Raw genomic sequence first — 21,627 nt, forward strand, 5'->3', positions numbered from 1 at the left:
TCTACGGAGTTAACTGATAGAAGTAGTCAGTCAGGGCTTTTTCCATGTAGGGTTCAAACTGATGTCTGCGGGCTCTGTGATCTGACCCTGTAGCCAGTCTTGTCCCTGCATCAGTGAGGAATTTATAGAACAAGATGCTTGGGACTGTCTTGGTCATGAGCCCAGGAGAGCTGTGCCAGCAAAAGTAAAACAGACCTCCACAGAGAATGTGTAAACAAGGGTCAGCTGAATATGGGCAGGTCCAGAAAGGTGCCTGGCATCTGTCCACCTTCTGTTGGAAACACGTGCAAAGGCTCAACATGATTTGCTTTTGTTCCTACTCTTGGCTCTTGAGCTTCCTGAAAAATTCTGTTAATCTTGCACCAAGGTGAGTTCAGTCTGCCTTTGCCAAGTAAGCTCATCCTTTCGTTCAACTTAATGTTCCTTTGTTTGCTTCCATTTGAGACCATTAAGGAACTATTCCTTGTCTTAAATAAAACAAGACATAAAAACATCACGGTCCTGTTTAGATCTCTGAGTTGATTTCGTAAACACAGCTTATCTCCCTTGAGGACACCTCTAGTCACTCTGAGGTTGAGGACAAATAGACGCAATAAATATGCAGAATTCAGCATGTAAACTTTTGTCCTCACCTCCTCTCTCCTCCCCCCTTCTCCTCCCCTCCTCTCCCCCTCCTCCTCCCTTTCCTCCTCCCCTTCTCCTCCTCTCCCCTCTCCTCCTCCTCCTCCCTTTCCTCCTCCCCTTCTCCTCCTCTCCCCTCTCCTCCTCCTCCTCCCTTTCCTCCTCCCCTTCTCCTCCTCTCCCCTCTCCTCCTCCTCCTCCCTTTCCTCCTCCCCTTCTCCTCCTCTCCCCTCTCCTCCTCCTCCTCCCTTTCCTCCTCCCCTTCTCCTCCTCTCCCCTCTCCTCCTCCTCCTCCCTTTCCTCCTCCCCTTCTCCTCCCCTCCTCTCCCCCTCCTCCTCCCTTTCCTCCTCCCCTTCTCCTCCTCTCCCCTCTCCTCCTCCTCCTCCCTTTCCTCCTCCCCTTCTCCTCCTCTCCCCTCTCCTCCTCCTCCTCCCTTTCCTCCTCCCCTTCTCCTCCTCTCCCCTCTCCTCCTCCTCCTCCCTTTCCTCCTCCCCTTCTCCTCCTCTCCCCTCTCCTCCTCCTCCTCCCTTTTCCCCTTCTTCTCCCCCTTCTCCTCCCCCTCCCCCTTCCCCTCCTCCTCTTCCTCCCTTTCCTCCTCTCCCCTCTCCTGCTCCTTTTCCTCCTTCTTCTCCTCTCCCCTCTCCTCCTTCTCCTCCTCTTTCCCCTTCTCCTCCCCCTTCCTCCTCCTTACCCTCCTTCTACCTCTCCTCCTCCCTTTCCTTCTCTTCCTTCTCCTCCCCCTTTTGAGAAAGACTTTTGTGGAGTAGCCTAAGCTGACCTAGAGTTTATCATCTTCCTGCATCAGCCTCCCAAATACTGTAAATATAGGTGTGAGCCACTAGGCCTGGCAACATATTCAGCGTGCAAATTTTTGAATGCAAAATACTGAATGTATGTCACTTTTTTACCATTGTAAAGTGGAAAATTCTTAAATCCCAAGGTGCCAGGGACAGTTCGTGTTCTCTAAATAAATGTTAGCTAGCACAGTCAGGAGTACAGAAGTCCAACTGCCTCTTTGAACAGAGGCATGGCAGTCCTCTTCTTCCTTTCTTTTTCTACGATTTTGTGATTTAAGAATGTACAAAGTGAACAGCCAGTAAACCAGAGGAATGTCAGGATTCTGATGCAGGGAAATGGTGAATGCCTCCCCCACTTTGCATTCTGCTCTGTGTCACTCAGTCAAGTGTCTCCATCAGGGTCCTCATCAAGGAGGAAAGGCCCCAATCAAGCATTGCTAAAGGGTTTTGGTAAAGGGGACATTTCCTCTTTCTAAAGCTCACACCTTTATGCGTTGAAATATTAACTGTGCTCCCAAGCTCTTTTTACCCAGTATTTTCACAGAAAAGCAACGTATTCATTTGCTTAAGTGAAACTGTGGCCAAAACAAAATGTCAGAGAATATTTTAAAAATAATTTGTCACCAACATCCCTTGTGCATCATTAAAGGAAACAACATTGGAAGATTATGCCAAAGCGTGAATGGAGAGATCCGGTTCGACATACTTTGATAAGAATCACTTGCATTCTTCAGGGGCCTAAACGCTTTATTCACAGATAATCGTTATAAAAGGTATTTAGATGTTTAGCTCTCACCGATGGGGTTAATGTGACTTATTACAATCTTGATAGAACACTTGTACTTATTTACACTACGTATTTTCTCAAACAACTTCCTTTGCCATAGATTTCAAACATATAAGCCTCAGCTCAATTCTACTCTAATTATTAAGAATGAAAAGGGGCTGGTTACTCAAAAGACCAAGCTTTTAATGGTGGCGTGTTTAGTCTAACTCATCTATTTGCATCCCGTGAACTATTGACTCGCACCAAGAAAATAGAGAATAAGACCTGAAACACTTTGAATGCTGGGGAGAAGAATTTGACCAGCAGGATGTCTTCCAGTATAAACAGCATGAGGGTCTATTTGCTTTCTGGTGGGGGTATCTTTTTCTCAGCAGACTCTGGAGGTGGAGAACAGAGGGGCTGAAGGACTCTCGTCCTGTGGCTTAAGCAGATAATGACACTTCAGCTGCTTCTCCACACGGGCAGGAGGTAGGACTTAGCGGTCTTGCAGATACTTTTTATTTCTTAATATCTGTATCACTAGCTGACAGATGGGTTGATCGCCGCCTGGAATCCTATTTCAGGAAAGCTGCCTCCTGCTAGCTAATCGCCTTAAACTGTAATTGACAAGTAGGACGCATTTCATTTCCCTAAATTTGGGATGAAAACAGTCAAAGTTATCCAGCCTTTCAGTCTGCAGAACACATTGTTTCAATAAATATTTATTGAGCATTTATTGTGTGCCAGACATTTTGCCAGGCACCAAGATTCAATGGGAAACAATAAAGATGCTGGTTTCTTCGTTGACAACCACAAGCTAGGACTCGGGAAATGTGCTCAGGTAACAGGATTTTTCACATTTGTCAAGAACTTTATGACTAAAATCTTGCTTTTTTTTTTTGTTGTTGTTCTTTATCTTTGCAGGTGAAATAAAAGGGAGCATGTGACTATATTTATCATAACTTTCCCCCATTTCCATCTGGGCACTAACAGGCCCAACACTGCTTCAACCATCAGAAGTGCTTAGGCACTCGGCTGTACTTGGCTTTCCTCTCCTCCCACCGAAAGGGTGGTCCAGCTCTCCAGTCAGCTATTTAGATCTACAACTGCTCTGCTTGGAAATAGGTAAGAGGACAAATATCTTTGGCTAATGAAGGACGTGTGTCTAATAAGCCAGCTTTTCAGCCCAGATTTTTGGACATTGCTGATGATGGTGAGAAAAATCTTTCTTGATTTTGTTCTTTCTCCTTGCCAGAGATGTTTTCAGAGAGAATAGTTCCATCATCCTAAAGATGAACATGCATGCATACATACACACACACACACACACACACACACACACACACACAGAGGCATGCACACATATGTGCATATACACATACATACACACATGCACACATATGCACATGTACACACATGCATACATGCACACACACATGCACACACATGCACACACACAGACACAGACACACACAGACCCCCCACATACACATGCACACACACAGACACACACACACACACACACACAGAGGCATGCACTCATGTGTGCACATACACATACATACACACATGCACACACACATGCACACAGACACACAAACACACAGACACAGACACACACAGAAACAGACACACACAGATACATACATGCACACACACAGAGGCATGCACACATGTGTGCACATACACATACATATACACATGCACACACACATGCACACAACACACACACAGACACACACAGATACACACATACACACACAGAGGCATGCACACATGTGTGCACATACACATACATACACACATGCACACATATGCACAGTACACACATGCATACATGCACACACACATGCACACACATGCACACATGCACATAGACACACAGGCACACAGACACACACACACACACACACACACACACACACACACACACACACACGGGGATGGGAATTGGGTATTGGGCTGCTCCTTTGTGTCATGGACAGAGAGCTTCCTGCTAGGTTTGCTGTGATTCCTGGGGTACCGCATGTAGGCGACACATCTGCTGAGATACTGTAGCAACCACTTCCTGGGATGGCAGACCTACCTGCAGCAGTCTTTTATAGCCCCCCTTCATCCTATTGTGGTTGTGACTTTTCATGCCATGACCTTCTCATGAACCATGATCACAGGCAGGGAAGACTCTTAGGCGATGACTCAGAGAAAAGAGGTCTTGCTGTTGACACGGCCTGTGCTGTGCCCTGCTCTCGTGAGATGACCCAGCCTCTGTCATTCCCAGGGGCTATCAGGAATGGAGAGACTACGAAAAAGTGATCCGACATCTCTATGCTCTGTAAGATAAGGTACTCTTACTATTGTGGGCAGAGGAAATCTTGGCAGATTGATATTCGTTTGAAGAAAATAATTTTCTTTCTTAATGTAGCTTTGGACCAACCTGCTTTTTAGAACTGGTTTATGTTCTTGGGATAAAGGATGTGTAGTGTGCCTGTCTTCTTAAAGGTTAGTTAGAGGAAGAGCTGGGAAGGCTTACTGCTGTCAGATCCTACTGTGCAAGGTAGACTTGAGGTACAAAGCCTAGCCTGGCCTACTGAGCAGTACTACCCTGGACCGCTGAACTAAGAAGGTGTTGCAGAAGGTGGCAGAAGACCACACTTTTCCCTCTGAGGGTTTAGTCCTAGAGGAATGGTGGTTCACTGTGGTGAGGGGCTGAAGGGCTTCTCCCTCTGTCAGAATTTCAATATGAAATGTCTCCCAGAGTCTCATGCTTTAAAGCTGGGTCTCCTCCTGCTGGTGCTATTTTGGGAGGTCAGGAGGTGGGACCTGGCTGGAGGAGGTGAGTCACACCTTTAAGTGAGATGTATGATTTCCAGTCTCTTCTTTGCTCTCTGTCCACTATGAAGCGGACAGTCTCCCCTACCCTGCTCCCACAGCCATGCTTGGCCAAGCACAGGGAACCAAGAGACTGTCGCCTGAATCCTGTGGGACTTAATCAGGCCTTCCACCTTTCAACCATTCTCTCGGAAACTCTGGTCATAGCAGAAAATACAAAAGCAGTTAATATCCTGTGTGAGGGGTATGAAAAGGATAGATTTGAAGGCAGGGGATCAAGATGACTGTCACTGAGCTGTATCCTGGGGACAGTCCTTTAGAAGAGTTAGCCTGGTAAGTTGTGGCAGCCACTGACCACACATGCTCAGCAGTGCTCTCATATCTGTGCTGTGGCATCCTGGAGTTATCTCCAGACCTTCATGTTATACCCATGCCCTGCAGTGCTGACAGAGGAGTGGAGTGAGGAGGTACAGAGAGCTCTGTTCCTACAGTCCTCTTTGCCACTTCTACATATCCACGGGGGAAACCAGGCTTCTAATTACAGAGGGTGGGGGTCTCTGGGAAACATACGGGTAGAAAAGTAGCTCGGCGAACAAGATCAAGTAACAGGTGATCTAGAATGTCAGGCAAAGCTTTCTTGCTTCTAAGTATGCGGGAGATAAAGGGGGCAGGCAGCAGAGACTTATGGAAATGCTGTGCACCCACCCCCTTCCACTCTGAAGGACCTCTGATGACTCCATGCCTTGGAGGATGCCATGGCTTGTGAACAAATGAGCCAGGAGAGCTCAGTTCTCCTCAGTTGGGTTGTGAAATGATGCTGACTTTCATAATACACACATCCAACTTCCAGCAGACACATTAACAGAAATGTTAGAGCAATGGTCAATTTTATTTGCCAACTTGATTAGGCTGTGCTATATATACTTCATGAACCAAACGGCAGTGTAGATTTTCCTGTGCTGCTATTCTTAGACATGACTGATGCTTGCCACCAGTAGACTTTGGGTAAAGCAGACAACCTTCTACGACATGGGTGGGCTCATCCAATCAATGAAAGGCCTTAGAGCAAAGACTGAGGCTCCCTAAAGGATCCATTCTCCTCCAAGAATGCCACACAGAAGCCTGGTCTGAGTAACTCTCCTATCCCCCAGCCTGGCCTGTAGACTTCAATGTCAAGACCACATCATCGATTCTTACTGACTTCCTGGCCTCCCAGTTTGCTCTAGTGGTTTCTGACTTGCCAACCCTGTAATTATATGAGCCAATTTCTCAAAAATAAATATAATATACTCCCCCATGTGTGTGTGTATTTTTTCTATTTTCCTGATAAATCCTGACTAAGGGAGACACTCTGAAAATGAATAACTGCTTGGTGTGTTGTGCTGGAAATAGTCTCCATCCTAACAGAGTCAGCATACATTACTGAATTTTACCCAGAATTCATAATCGTGCACTGCTGAATCCTGTGTCTGGCTAGGAAAGCACCTTAGTTCAAAGCCACCTGTTAGATGTTCTGAAAGTACTTCCTCCCAAGCCCTGTTTCATGGATCAGAATAGGGCGATACTTAGACCTTTATGCCATCTAAATGGTCTTGGTGCCATCCGAGACTGCGCGTGGCTGTCTGTGGTTAAGTAATGACACCCTAGCTCAGGGAAGCTCACGTGCTAATGGCGTATGGCAGCTTTACAAACACTGTCTGTTTGAGTTAGAGAGCTGGATTGTTCTGTGATTTGAAGATTCCTCAGTGACTATCGGAGCCTTGGAGATGACGCTGTCCAGAAAGAATGTGTATGGCCGCTATTGGGCCAATTTTATAATTCATCTTTTAATAATCTGTAACTGAAGAGCCGAGTGGAACTCATCAAACCCTTCCTTGTTTCTCACTGGGGAGCTTTTCTGTGTTTTGTTTTTGAGCCAAAGCTGAACGCAGCTGTTGGAGCTGTCACCAGTATTCCTGTTCGCCCAAATATTGATAATAATGACTCCTGCTTCACATGGAAAGCATTTATTTAAATATTTGTAATGGAAAGACTGTTATTATTGATATTAGAGCTTTGCAGTGAGAATGTAATAACACGGACATGACATTCATAAACTGTGTTTGGAAGAAGCTGTAACCACCTCCTGCGTGGCACACGGGGCCTTGAGCTGGTATTGTTGATCATCTGTTCTTCATAGAAATGGGGAGAAGTTATTATCAGGGAATAATTAAACCCACAGAAAGGACCAAATGCTGGCAGGCTGCAACCATCCGCATCACCACGCAACAGCCTGTTGTGATCAGCGAAATCAAACTGCTGGGGCTTTGCGTCTGAGGGGGTGGGGCGGTGTAATGAATATACCTCACCCTCCTCCCTCTCCGGACTTGCTTGGATTACAGTAAAAAGTAAGCCCTATCAGGTTTTTTTACAAAGGGCTCTGGAGTGGAGTCGGGGTCCTGGTCTCACTGGGAATGACTGATGTGGCCTTGTGAGGCATGAAAGTTGTTGCTTTGACTCTTGCCAATACTTCCCTGGAAGCCCTGTGCTTGTCAGAACCTATGGCTCTGTATTTCCTTCCTGCGTTTCCCCCTCTTCTGTTCTCTCTTAGCCTTTCTTTGTTTGCCTGCCCTGGGTGGTCTTCTGTCTCCTGAATCAAATTCTCTTTGTTCTTTACGAGGTGTTCTGATCAACATGGCTTTATTTTCAAGCCAATGTCTGATCACTTCCCAGGGAAGGGAGGAGCCTTTGTTGGGTTTGAGTTGCCACCAAGGAGAGCATGTGTCTCAGCGGGGACTTCCGCTTACCCACAGTGGGTGGACCTGAGGACTCTCATTTTCCAGAACCCTAAGGAGATCTGGTGAGACTGTCCGTCAGGAGAAAGAACTTTCCTATCAAAGCCCTACCCGTGAGAGTGGAAGAGGGGCCCTGACTGAATTGTTAGGAGACTTGAATCTTTGTTCAGCTACTAGAAACATCCTAGGCAGGCGGCCAGAGGGAAAGAAGTTGGAGTGGGAAGAAAAAAAAAAGAGAAAGGAGGGGCCAGAGTCAAGCAAGGGAAGGGAAGGCCTTAAGCAAAAACCAGGCCACCGTGCTGGGATAAATTGGTTTTCAGTGACACACAGAACAGAGACTCATGTGCCAGACACAAACAGAGGGAGTCCTCCTATAGGAGGATTTCAGTGCCTGGGGCAACAGGGGATGTCAGGCTGCTGAGTGGCCCCTAGCACATGCCTGCTGCTTGCACCTCCTGAGCAGCAGTCCCCAGCTGTCCAGGATAGTGATCCAGGGTATCCAGGATCCCTTGGAATATTCCCGAATGAATGCACAAGACACATTAGTCGTCCTCTTACACATGAATTGGATGATCCGTCTTGGGTGCTCAGTTCCTTGCTCTGTGTGTATTCTGGAATCAAACCCTTTGCCAAGAGGTTAAAGTTCCTTAGGAATGGCTTCCAGATTTCCTATGTGACCCCTGCCTCCTGGGCCAGGCTTGGAATAGGAATGCAAGTAGCGTTGTGTTGAAATGGAGCTGAAGCATGCAACTGGACCAGCTCTTCAACAGAGGACAGCCCGCTGGCCAGTGAGGACGTTTCTTTTCAGCGAATCAACTTCCTGCTTCAGTGGAGTCACTGGAGAGGAAGACCAGAAGAATTTGGAGATACAGTATCTCTGAGACAGACAAACACCAGAGAAGAGAGCGCTGAAAGAAACATTGCCCTTAGTCAAGTCAGCCATTTAATGACGCGACACCTCTTGTTCCATTTGCGAACTGTCTATTTCAGCCAATTAATGTCGTCTTAAGGGATACTTTTAATTTGGGGAGCCTTTGTTAAAAGCAACCCGAAAGCCCAAATAATCAGGGCTTACTGATAAGTTTCAGAGGACTATCTTCAGTTTGGAGGGACTGCCTGGGGTTCGGAGAGATGAATCATATAATTTCATAAGAACCCTTGATAATATGGTATGAAATTGTGCTCACATGCTCTGAAGTGTTTCTAAATAGCTGTGGCCACATCTTAGACACTCACTGTCTGAGAATGTATAATTTCAGGACTCAGAGCAGGATGAGAGAATTGTGCTCTGAAAGGTTTTCAAGGGATCCGATCTCTGCCCACTTCAAAGCTGTGTAAGTTCTAAGGAGGCTCTCAGCTTTTGGACCCTCCCCTCCAGAGCCACAGCTCCAGAGCTTCATGGTTCCTTTTACTCGGGGCAGCGGTGCCACACTGTGCACAACACTCGATCTTCTGGTCCTTTCTTCTCCTGTACTGCCATGAACCGTGGACCTGCTCTCTGCTTTATGCTTGCCCCTTGTTTGCTCTCTGTTCCCAGCAAAATTGCTAAGTGATAATTAAGACATTTGATTAGAACTCTGCAGTGGTGGTGTAGGCCTTTAGTCCCACCACCCGGGATGCAGAGGCAGGCAGATCTCTGAGTGTTGAGGCCAGCCTGGATTACAGGACAGGACAGCCAAGGCTACATAAAGAAACCCTGTCTCAAACAAAACAAAACAAAACAAAACAAAACAAAACAAAACACAATCCCAAAGACTTTAGTTTAAGACAAGTGAATTGCCAACTCGTCAAAAAAATTATGCAAAACTTGTTGTGTCTTTGGAGCTTAATGTATTTGAAAGAATATCTTGATTGGAATATTGAAGAAGTTTTGTAAGCTTAAGGGACCAAGAACTTAATGTGCATACTGGGACAACAGAGATGGCTCAGTGGGTGAGATGCTCGCCAGGTGAGCGTGAGACAGAGTTCCGTCCTGGACATCCATATTAGAAGCTGAATATATTAGTACGTGTCAGTAACCCCAGCACTGGGAGGAGGAGGAGACAGGAGGATCGTTGGAATCTGCCAGCCAGTGTACCCTAATTAGAAAGCTGCATATATGTATGTGTCCTGTGTGGGTGCCTGGTCCCAGAAGGGCATTGGATTTCCGGGAATTGGAGTTAGAGACAACTGTAAGTCTCTGTTTGGGTGCTGGGAACCAAACCCAGGTCCTCTGCCAGAGCAGCCACTGCTCTTAACTACAGAGCCATCTCTCAGGCCATTCTGCATTGCTTCTTTGAATATAATAATTCTCTTCTACTTGAATCTCATCGCAACGGAGCCCTGTGGCAGCTGATGTGATTTATAAGGAATGCAGCCTGTTCAAAAGGAAAAAAAATTGGAGAATTAGCATTTTTGGACTTTTAAAAGTTGAAAATGCTATATGAAAATGGCCACAATTCTCAGAGGGGAAGACAGCGACACTGTAATTTTTATGATTTTGAATTTCTTTATAGAAGGCACCGAACTTTGGAAACAAACGGCTTCTAACATTTATGAAATTACTCTCACATGGTATTTCTTAATTTTAAAGTTGGCTTTAAACACACACACACACATTTGTCTTTCAGGATTATATTTGGCAGAACGAATATTTATGCAGTCGTGTACCTTCTGCCTGGAGCAAAGCGGCCATCAACCTTCGCAGGGGCAGGCTGAGGAAGGGACGGTGAGCCAGGGAGCAAATGAACTCCAAGCATCCACTTTGCGGGAAAGCCATGTGGCTGTGCAGAAGCTAGCACAGTAGGGCAGGGGTGGGGAGACTGTGTCACTGGGACAACAGACTTGTTAAAAAAAAAATAGAGGCGAATCGAAGCAAATAAAGGAGCAAGATGGCCGGGGGAGAGGAATTTCGGAGTTATAAAGCAGCAAAGGGCATCAGAGGGCAGGATGCTGAATTAGCTACTTTTTCTGTTGCCATGATAAAACACCCTGGTAAAAGGATCTTGAGGCAGGATGGGTTTCCTTTGGTACCTCGTGCTGGGCCAGGGATGGCTGCAGGAGCGTTCAGCAGCCAGTCACGTGGACCCACAGTCAGGAAGCAGAGCGTACTGAACACCATTGCCTATCAGCGCTTCCTGGCCCCTTCCAGATTCTGTTCTGTCTGGCCACTCCGTAGTCTTCTCTCCTCTGTTAAATCTTGGGAGCACCCTCACAGACATGCCCAGAGATGTGCCTTCATGCCATCCTAAAATCCAGGCAAGCTGACAATAAAGTTAACTACCACAACCGGTTTCTGTAAACTTCCCCTGCACTCACACTCACACTAATAATAGTCATATTAGCCTGTGACCGTATCTCTGGGATATCCATGATTTGGTGAAAGGATGGGCATGTAAACTTAAGTCAGGATAGCAAATCCTCTCCTAATTAAAACTAAAGTCATCAGGAGGGTGGAGGTATGTTGATAGAACAAGAGAACCACACAGGAGCAGCTGGAGTAGAGGTGAGAGGGCAGTGGGGGGAGACAGGTGGAGATTGTAATTTTAGTCACATCTAGTATTTGGCTTCATTTCTCCCCCTCAACTTTCTTGAGGCAACCTTAAATAAAAATAAATCGCTTTGCTGAAGATTCCTCTAGTAAGCATTTGGTCTTCCTTTTTCTTAGACCAAGATGACGAACTTCTCCTGTGCCAGAGTCCACTGGTTTGAATGCTCAAATCTCTTCCAAAGTTGATGGCGGACCTTTACTGTCCATGGATAGAATTAAGAGGTGGGATCTTTAGGAGTGATTAGGTCATAGGCTCCACGTTCATGAATGGGAGTAGTGCTTTAGGAAGGGTTAGAGGGAACTAGTGAGACCCTTTGACCTTTTGTTTATTTCCCATATAAGAACCCACCGTTGGCTCATTCTGGAGGGAGTGTTCAAGGTATTATCTCGCAAGCAGACCAACCCCTGACTAGACACAGAACCACTGGAAGGTAACCTGATCATGGATTTCCCAGCCTCCAGAACTGGAAGAATAAGATTTCCAGTCTCTGATATTTTATTATAGCAGCACAAAGAGCCTAAGACAGAAATCTCATATAATGATTTGTTAGGACATAATTCAGAACCTCAGCTTTTCTACTTGTAAAGTAGACCATGCAAACTGGATTATCTGTAAGGCTTGTTTAACCCATGAGATCGTGTGTGTGTGTGTGTGTGTGACATGCCTATAACATAGGTACTGTCAGAAGCATGGAAGATCATGTGAATCTGTGGAGTGGTTCATAAGGAAGTGGAACAAGAGGCTTCATTTTGTGGGTGGGTGGCAAATGCTTTGAGGGGGTTGCAAATGGCTTCTTTGATCAGGTTACTTCTTTTCTTCCTTTGTTGCTTCCTTCCTTCCCTCCCTCCACCTTCCTCCTTCCTTCCTTCCTTTCTTTTCATTTTCTTTCTATTTTTTTCTGGACAGAGTTCTGGTTGGCCTGCAATATAGGACAGGGTGACACCGAACTTCCTTGGCTCCTCCTGCCTCTGCCTCCTGAGTGCTGGGTTTATATGTATTAGCTACCAGGTCTGGCCTTGGGCTGACTTCTCAACTCTGGATGTTAAGGAGCACAGGTATAATTAAGACAAGAGGAGATTTTCAAGCCCAGCTCCAACAAAGCAAGTAGGTGGAGTAGAAATGAGCAGTCCCAGTGCTCTGAAGTGACATGACATCAGCAGCATGTAACAGCTGGACCTGGGATAGCTCCTCTCTAATAACGTCCTGTCTGGGGAATAGAAATGATGGTGCTGTGGTTTGGGTGAGAAGCCCTCCATGTTCTCTGAGTTGGTAACACTGTTTGGGGAGGTTTAGAAGGTGTGACCTGGAGGGTGTGTGTCACTGGGGACAGGCTCTGTGGTTTCAAAGCCCCCCACTCTCCTCAGTTATCACTTGTGGTTTGAGATGTGAGCTCTGAGCGGCTCCAGTTGCCATGGCTGTTGTCCGGCCTCCACCTGGATGGGGATGCATTCTACCCCTCTGGAAGGGCAAGCCCTGATTAATCCCTCCCTCCCTCTAAGTTGCCTTGGTCATGGTGTTGGATCACAGTGATGCTAAGGTAACTAATTCAGATGAGTACCCTGCAGCTGTCCCTTCAGAAAGCAATGTAGCAGTTGTACAATGCACTCTGCCTTTCTGATGACGCTGTGCAATGCTTGGCCTCACTCACTTCACTTGATGCCGGTATCAATTGTTTTGATTTTAGGGCGTATCTTACCAAATATTCAAGAAATCAACCCTTCCTTGTCAACTATTTCTTTGTAAGACTTCTTGATGTCTCTCCCTCTAGATAAAGGGTTTCTTGTCACATTGTATAAAAGGTTTGACAAAGCAGTTGATGGTGCATTTTGGAGTCAACCTTTCATCCTTTCTAACATAATTCAGTTTTCTTCTCCCTGTCACATACATCAAAAAGCGATTATATTGTAGTAAGTGCTACTTAACTTCAATATACAGGGTGTGGCCAGTTGCCTGTGAGGCATCCCTACTCTTTCAGTCTGGTGCTTCAGAGCCCAGACGGTCATTGGGTTTCCTAGGACCAAATTCTAGGTCTGTCTCAGGTCTTTTGTATGACTTTGGACAAGAGCAATTTGGACAAGTCACTTAGCATTTCATTATTTTTAATGTGAAGGGAATCAGCTCATTTGGGGTAGTGCTGGAACCTGAGATACTGTGCAGCAGTTTCTATGATCATGTTTAAATGGGAGATGGCACCATTTTCTTATGAGAAGAAAGGACTTAAAATTAAGTCTTCTTATATAGACATGGTGGTGCACATCCAGGATCCTAGCTATTTGAGGCAAGGGGAAGACAATTCAAGGCTAGTTTGGGCAATTTAGCAAGACTGGGGAAAAAAGTAAGTAGGGCTATGATAGTTTAAAACTCTCTCTCTCTCTCCCTCTCTCTCTCTCTCTCTCTCTCTCTCTGAAAGCTCCCTACAGAAAGACTGTGGGAAAAATTTAAAATATTTGATTCTGTTTTAAGAATAGCCTTGGCAAGATGGGTTGAAATGTCTAATGTTGAAAGGAAATATCCAGAGAAAGGTCAAGAGTTAGGAGTCTCAAGTCACAGAATTACCATACACTGTCACTTCCTGCCACCCTTGGATTTCCAAGCTACCTGTGGCAAGCAGGTCTAGAGAGGTCCCCTCTCACCACCCCATTTCCTATTGCCACAACCTTAAGATCCCATAAGGCACTTCTGTCTGCAGGGGCGGGGCTGTCTGCAAGGGGCGGGACTCTCTGCACAGTAATGATGGGCAGGAGACAAAAGCTGCTCCATTCAACTAAGTAGCTGGCGCTGGTTCAAATTTCTGGAGCCTGAGGGTGCCGGATGGTTTTCTGTCAACTTGACACAAGCCAAAGTCATCTGGAAGGAGGGAACCTGAGAGAACTGCAAGTAAGAAAATACTTCCATAAGATGGGGCTATAGGTAAGCCTATAGGGTGGTTTCTTGATCAGTGATTGACATGGGAGAGCCAGCCTCTTACATGTGGGTGTAGGAGGAAGCGTGGAAGTCTTTGTGCTCACAGATAAGTGCTAGGGAACCAGGTATGTTAAACACACAGGGCTGTTCCTGGATGCATAACCTGTTATCCTCCCATAAGGCTTGGAGCAGATGTGGTTGATATGATGACCCTGTGGGTTTGTCCCGACTATGGCACTGTTCTCTAGAACAGACCAATACAGCTAGGATGGGATTGTCATGAACAGGCTTCTGATTGTCACTGCGTGTTGGTAGAGAATAGAATTGACGCAAGGCAAACTGCTAGTCATTTCTCCTGGTCCATGTTAGCATCACTCACCCACTTTGAAAACCTCGGCTGAGGCAGCTGAGCCATGCAAGTCTTCAAGTCCCATGCCATCTGGAAAATCAGGAGGGGTACTCTCTGTCTCAAGAAGGCTGACTTTCAGTAGATTGTTGGCTCTGCCTCCTGAGGTGATCATTTACTTAGACCACCGGGAACTTTGTTCTAGATGATGTTTCTAAGGATGTTTGCACAGTGATCAGTCTAGCAGATATCATCTCCCCCATGAGCAAACACAGGCATGCGCACTGTTTATAGTAACAAAGACAGGGCCTAATTCTGGGGAACAGACTGGGCTGGAGGCACCACCTGCAGAAACAGCTTTGCCCAGGACAGTTAGTCCTGGGATGCAACTTGCTCTAAGAACAGGCCTTTATCTTACCCTCTTGAAATGCGCTCAGAATTGGAGCATGAGGAACTGACCACTGAACATCACGCCAGTACTCTACCCACTGCTCTCGCTGTGATCAATAAAGTGTCCCCAATCTAAGTCAGTTGCCAGGTTTCCTTCCCCAGCATCTAGTTAAGGCTTACTGATTAACTTGCAAGTAAGGTTAAAAAAAAAAAAAAAACACCTTGAAATCTCAGGCCATTTGTAATTTTGACCGTACGTATTTGTTTTCCCTGACCCCCAAGGGCAGAGCACAACAGAGGACCTTGTATTTGCTAAGGATGTGCTCTAACCACCGAGATATATTACCAACACCCTTTGCAATTCTGGAATGCATTTCTGCCACGTTTATTGAGATTTTGAACCATGTCATGGCGTGTCAGCAACACATATAATTACATGTGACTCTCACGGCACACACTGTGTTACCTGAATGAAAACATCTTTATTTCTGCTTGCCTTCTGGTCTGTGTTTGTCACTTTGGGAAACTTTTTTTTTTCTGTTTAGAGTTTAAATGCTTTCGCTATGTGGTTAGACTCCTGACAACATAGATTCCTGGAAGGAAAGAACAGTCTACTTTCCTCTCACAAGAGCCACCCTGGTTTTAGTCTTCCAACTCTCTCTCTCTATCCTGTGGAAAAACGATGTTTACAGGCTCCTTCCTGGAGGACAGTTTTGCATTCTCTTGGTCCATAAACAGTAACTAATGAGATGGGGCCTTGCCCATGCTATCCTAGCTTTGTCTACATCCAAGTCTTTCTGCTACATTGCTCTGCCTTTGCATCCTACAAACAACATCCATGACCGCTTATTGAAGGCTTATTCCGGCCAGGCAGGCACTGAAACTAGAGCTTTGAGCATGTGTTTTCTTCCCAAGTCTTTGCAACTCCACAGGGGACATTCTATTTGTGTCATTTCCGTACAGATGAAAAGCCATGGCTTAGAGAGTTAGCTAATATCTGCAATCTAGCCCAGTTAGCAAGTGGTGGGGTGGGATTGGAAACTCATGCCTGTCTTCTTAGCTGCCAGGCCAACCCCTCTCCCAGGGAGGTATCCATATCCCATAGTGCAGGACTGAGGCCTGACTGAGCTAAATCATGCCACCCACACGATATCCATATAGGTTGTAAAGGTGACCCAAGGCTGAATGACATAGGATGAAGATTTCACTGCCTTTATCTATCGTAAAGACTCCTCAAGAAGGAACAGTTATGCTCCCTTTACAATTTTTTCAGACTTGTTGTTTTGCTAGTTGATAATGTTTTTATTCCTGTTTTGAACTTTTCCTTCCACAAGTCACTTATTCAGTTTGCCCTGTTGGCACTGAAATCATTATGTTGCTTTTAATGGGATGATAATAGCAGCATACAAATATTTTAACCATAACACAGTGAGGATGCATTTTCTCTTCTATTTATACCAGTGCCAGGGATGAGTGCACGTCAGATAGCCCCTCAGCTAAGGACAATTTTTACCTCTGTCTGCTTTCACAAGGTTCATCGTGCACAGCACCCTTTCATTCCATTCCTTTGTTAGACCTCTTAAATTTCATCCAGTAAATGCCATACCATTCGAGCTTGTGTGTGTATGTCACAATATTTATGAGTCACTATTCCAGACAAAAGGAAGGATCTTACAAGGTCTGGGAGATGCTACATGCTATGGAGGCTATGGAGCAAACAAAATACAATAGTGTGGTTTAATACTGGCCCCTGCTGCTCGCTTCTCTCCTCTCTCTCTCTCTCTTTCTCTCTCTCTCTCTCTCTCTCTCTCTCTCTCTCTCTCTCTCTCTCTCTCTCTCCCTTGTCTCTGTCTCTCTCTAGTGATTGTTAGAGCGATTTTGTGAAGCTTCTTAGTCTCCATAAGCCTTATTTTTTTCTGTTTCTCTCTTACTCACCGATTGGCTGATTCATTGATTCAGTAAATGTTTGCTGAGTTTCTGCCGTTGCTGAGGCATTGGGACTATGTACACTGGGAGTCCACACTTGAAAAGACTGATAGTTTGTCTTAGAGTTTTATTATTGTGAAGAGACACCATGGCCAAGGCAACTCTGGGGCTGGCTTACAGTTTCAGAGGTTCAGTCCATTATCTACCTGGCAGCATGTAGGCAGGCATGGTGCTGGAGGTGCTGGAGGAGTTCTACATCTTGGTCCAAAGGCAGCCAGGAAGAGACTTCCTTCTACAGTCAGCCAGGAGGAGGGTCTCTTCCTTCTTGGGTGGGGCTCAAACACTAGGAGCCCCTAAACTCACCTACACAGGACACACTTCCTCCAACAAGGCCACACCTCCTAATAGTGCCACTTCCCATTGTACAAGCATATTCAAACCAACACAGAGTCCCCTGCTCAAAAAGGCTCTGCTTTTTGGTTGGGAGCCCTAAACAGACAGGGCTACAAACTAATGAGCCTAGAAATTAGACGGCCTCAGATGAGGCTATGTTCCCAAAGCAAATGAAGCAAGGACTGTCCTGGAGGGAGCAGCTACCATTAGAGTGGTCAGCAAAGGCCGGAGAGATGAGGACAGCAAGTGTAGATGCTCAAGGTGAGACTGAGCTGGAATAGGAGAAGAGCAGAAGGGCCAGTGGACCAGCACTGGGTGGCGGAGAGCTGATGCAACTGCACAGAAACATTAAGAACAAAATAAACATTTTCCTCATCAGTAAAGATCAGGCTGTTCAAGACTGGAGTCATGCTGGCGAGGGACTGCCATACTGAGTAATGCCGAGGACATTAATGTTCATATAGTCACATTGTAAGGGAATTTCATCATTAAGACTTTAAAATTATTTCAATATTATCAAAAGCAAAGGGATCTTAATGTTACCCACAACTGTCAATATTTTGCCATAATTCTGCCTCCTTCACTGTTGCTTCATTACCACCAATATAAAGTGGTGATTTTAATATTAAATATATATTAATAGTCTCATGGCATTTATAGTGCTTTTCTGGCATCAGGCTCTTTGTACACACTAATTAAAGGGGTAAAAACAAATAAATAAACCTTCAATCCCTATGGAATACATATACATTTATATAATATATATATGTATATGCATATATACTATACACATCCCCACATATAGAGCACATGCACACACATACCCTAGATACACACCTAGCATACATACCACACACTATACACACAAGCACACACACATGTCTGTACACCACACACTGCCTCTTCCATATTCCCACACATCATGCATGTCAAATACACGCCTAAAACCCGTCTACATACCATATACATCTTATACCACGTGCCCTCACCACAATACACCTTTATACACACATACCACATACAACATATACACATATACCACACCCACATCACGCCCATACATCTCTTCACATACACATACTACCCACACATGACACACAACACCACATATACCACATACACCATCACCACACCATTACACACACACATACACGCATAGCACATGCACACAGCACATCTACAAGCATGCATGCACACATGCTCACACACAGGCACACACGCACACAGGCACACATGCACACATATCCATCCACATCATACCATACCTCCACTACATTCTCCTGCACTACACCTCCACCCTTTACCATGAGCTCCCCCACTCACCATACACACACACCACATACACCCCACATAATGCACACACAAGTCTGATTTATAACTGGTGAGTGGGAGGAAAGAGAGGTTGTTAGGCACTCTGAGAATTCATTTTTGTGATGGAGTCTCACTATGGAGTTGGTCTTGAACTGAGGGCCTGCCTCAGCCTCCCCTGTGGTGAGCTCATAGAAATGCATGACTGTGTTCAGTGCATTGAGAATTCACAGTAGGAACTAGTCAAGTCAAACCTCTCGGGAAGGGCTGGTCTATTCAAGGTTAGGAGCTGGTAGTCCTGCTCTGGTGATTGAATTAGAATGGGGTGTAATAACCCACTCTCCTCATTGTAGCTTTATCCTTGCTAGGAGATAAATTGCATGTGAATAAATGCATATTAAAGTACTCCAAATTACTTTGGTCTAAGTATATAATTTACGGTGTTAATCTGCTTCTATTTCTAATTTGTTCAGTAAGCCACTTCCCTCTCCCCAGCTTTTCATCATCACAAGGGAAACCGGCCCTGCTGTCGTGCATATGGCTGCTGCTGAGTGATCGCTGGTGTGTGGTGGACAGATTTATTCTTCCTGTGTTGAGTCCTCCTCTCCCTTCCTCCCTCCTGGCCCCCATGCCATCCCTCTGGTCACAGCAGCATTCCAACCTCAGGCCCCGCAGCCTCCTCCCTGCACTGAAAGCCCCTCCGTTAGCCAGCATGGCTCCCTCCAGGCAGCCACTCTGCCAAGATCGGACTTCAGGCTCATAAATGTGGGATCTGTCAGGCTGAGAACATAAGTGCTCCAGCCCGTTATTAGCCGATAGAAAGCTTATAAAAAGGACTTTATAAACCGAGGCACGAATAAATAATTTCATGAGCAGAGCCCCAGTGCGGCAGTTTGGGGTTTAAAGCTGAAAGCCTTTCTAGTGTGTTGCCAGGGGACTGAATGCTATCACCGTGTTTCAGGCAGCGATTTTCATTGCATGTTTCATTCAGGATTTGGCATCTGAAGAGAAGGAATTCTACACACATCGCACTGAAATTAGAAGGCAGAGTGCTGCTATTTAAAGCCTGAGTGCTATTGTCTTGAGGAGATTATCTTTCTGCTCTCTGTATTGTGTGTGTGTGTGTGTGTGTGTGTGCGCGCGCGCGTGCGCATGTGTGTGTGTGCGCGCGCGCTTGTGTGGGTGCACCTATATTTTTGGAAATTTACCGCCTTTCTATTTCCTAATAAATCATTCCCATAATGGCTTCAAAATTATGCTTCAGAACAAGCGTAATGGTGTGTTTACAATACCAGGAGAGCAACAGCAGTACACAGAAAGCCAGAGAATTCAATATATAGAACACAAAACTCATATTGCAAAGATATGAGAACTTTATTTTTGTATTGACAACAAAACAACAGTCCTTGTTCAGGTCACTAGACACAGGCAAGAGTGTGTCTATGGACGGTCACCATGGGTTTAAGTTAGAGCTGTCCCAGCTAAAAGTACTTTTCAGGCCTTGGTTGATAGGAAATTATTTTACTAAATTGTATGTATGTATGTATGTATGTATGTATGTATGTATGTATGTATGTATGTGTCCCTGCTTGTTTGTATGCAGTGCCCCTAGAGGCCAGAAGAAGGTGTTGGATCCTCTGGAACTGGAGTTGCTGGTAGCTGTGAGCCCCCTGGTGTGGGCTGGTAAACAAACCCAGGTCCCCTGCAAGAGCAGCAAGTGTTCCCAACCACTGAGCCATCTCCCTGCCCTATAGGACACTATTTTAAATGAAGGAAGCCTGCTGCAGAATGACAAACATTTCTCTCTCTCTCTCTCTCCCTCCCTCCCTCTCTCTCTCTCTCTCTCTCTCTCCCTCTCTCTCTCTCACATGGGCAATCTTATGGAGCTGACATCAGAGAAATGGAGAATGGGGTGGTAATTATGAGGGACGGGAAGACAGTGGGGAGGGGAGAAGGAGAAAGTTTAATTAATGGGTACAAGGTTACAGTTATGTTAAAATGGTATTCTGTGGGACAGCAGAGTACATACAGTGAATAATATGTTAACTATATCATAATACTGAGAATAGAGGATTTTTATGTTCCTACTATCTAGAAATTATAAAAGTTTAACTATTCTGAGTTGGCCATTGCTTACCGTGTGGGTCAAAATATCTCAGTATACCTCATAAACACATATAAATACTGTACCAATAATGATAAATAAAATGCACACATAAACAAATGACTTAGGATTGAGGATGTAGCCCAGTTGATAGAGTGCTTCTCAAGGATGCACGGAGCCTTGGGCTCTGTTCCCAGCACTGAGATATCTGGGCTTGATGCTACATACCTGTAATTTAGCACTGGGAGAGGAGGGGGCAGGTGAAAGGAATGATTGAGGCCAACTAGAGCAAGTTCAACTCAGCTTGAGATACATATACAAGACCCTGTCTCAAGAAAATAAATTAAAAATAATAATTTGCCGGTCTCAGGAATTGAGCCCTTTGAGAGCACAGAGCCACACCCAGGAATGGTAAAAGTCCCTTAACTCGCACCACGGCTTCCCTTCCTTTTCCAATGCAGTTTATGCTTTTATCGGTGTCTGCTTCCTGGGAGTATACTTATTCTTGGTCAATTATGGTCTGAAATTAGTAAATGGAAAGTTCCAGAAATAACCAAGTGCCTTACCTTTAAAGGGACACCATGACCAAGGCAAGTTTTATAAAAAGCATTTAGTTGAGGGCTTGCTTACAGTTTCAGAGGATCTGTCCATGCTATGTAGTCAGGCATAGGGCTGGAGCAGAGGCTAACAGCTTTACCTGGGGGTGTGTGTGGAGGTGTTTGGAGGGGGAGAGAGAAAGAGACAGAAATGGAGAGGGAAGGAGAGAGGGAGGAGGGGGAAGGAGAGGGAGGGGAGAGAGAGGGAGAGGGAGGGGAAGAGGGAGAGAGTCAGAGACAGTGAGATAGAAAGACAGGTAGAGAGGGAAGGAGGAAGAGAGAGGAAGAGAGAGGGAGGGAGAGAGGAAAAGAGAGGAAGAGAGAGAGAGAGAGAGAGAGAGA

General features: G+C 45.5%; 1 long non-coding RNA gene across 1 annotated transcript in view; it reads left to right on the forward strand.

Moving 5' to 3' along the window:
* The first annotated feature begins 2,068 nt into the window (after positions 1–2,068).
* The window catches only part of LOC102553798 (uncharacterized), a 54,583-nt gene continuing 35,024 nt past the window's right edge, over positions 2,069–21,627 (forward strand). The window contains exons 1-2 of the long non-coding RNA XR_015623110.1: positions 2,069–2,192; positions 3,110–3,310. This is a non-coding gene — a long non-coding RNA (uncharacterized LOC102553798). The remainder of the gene's footprint in view (positions 2,193–3,109; positions 3,311–21,627) is intronic.

This window comes from Rattus norvegicus, chromosome 6, assembly GCF_021556685.1.
Source record: "Rattus norvegicus strain SHRSP/BbbUtx chromosome 6, alternate assembly SHRSP_T2T, whole genome shotgun sequence".
In the NCBI taxonomy this organism is placed as follows: Eukaryota; Metazoa; Chordata; class Mammalia; order Rodentia; family Muridae; genus Rattus; species Rattus norvegicus.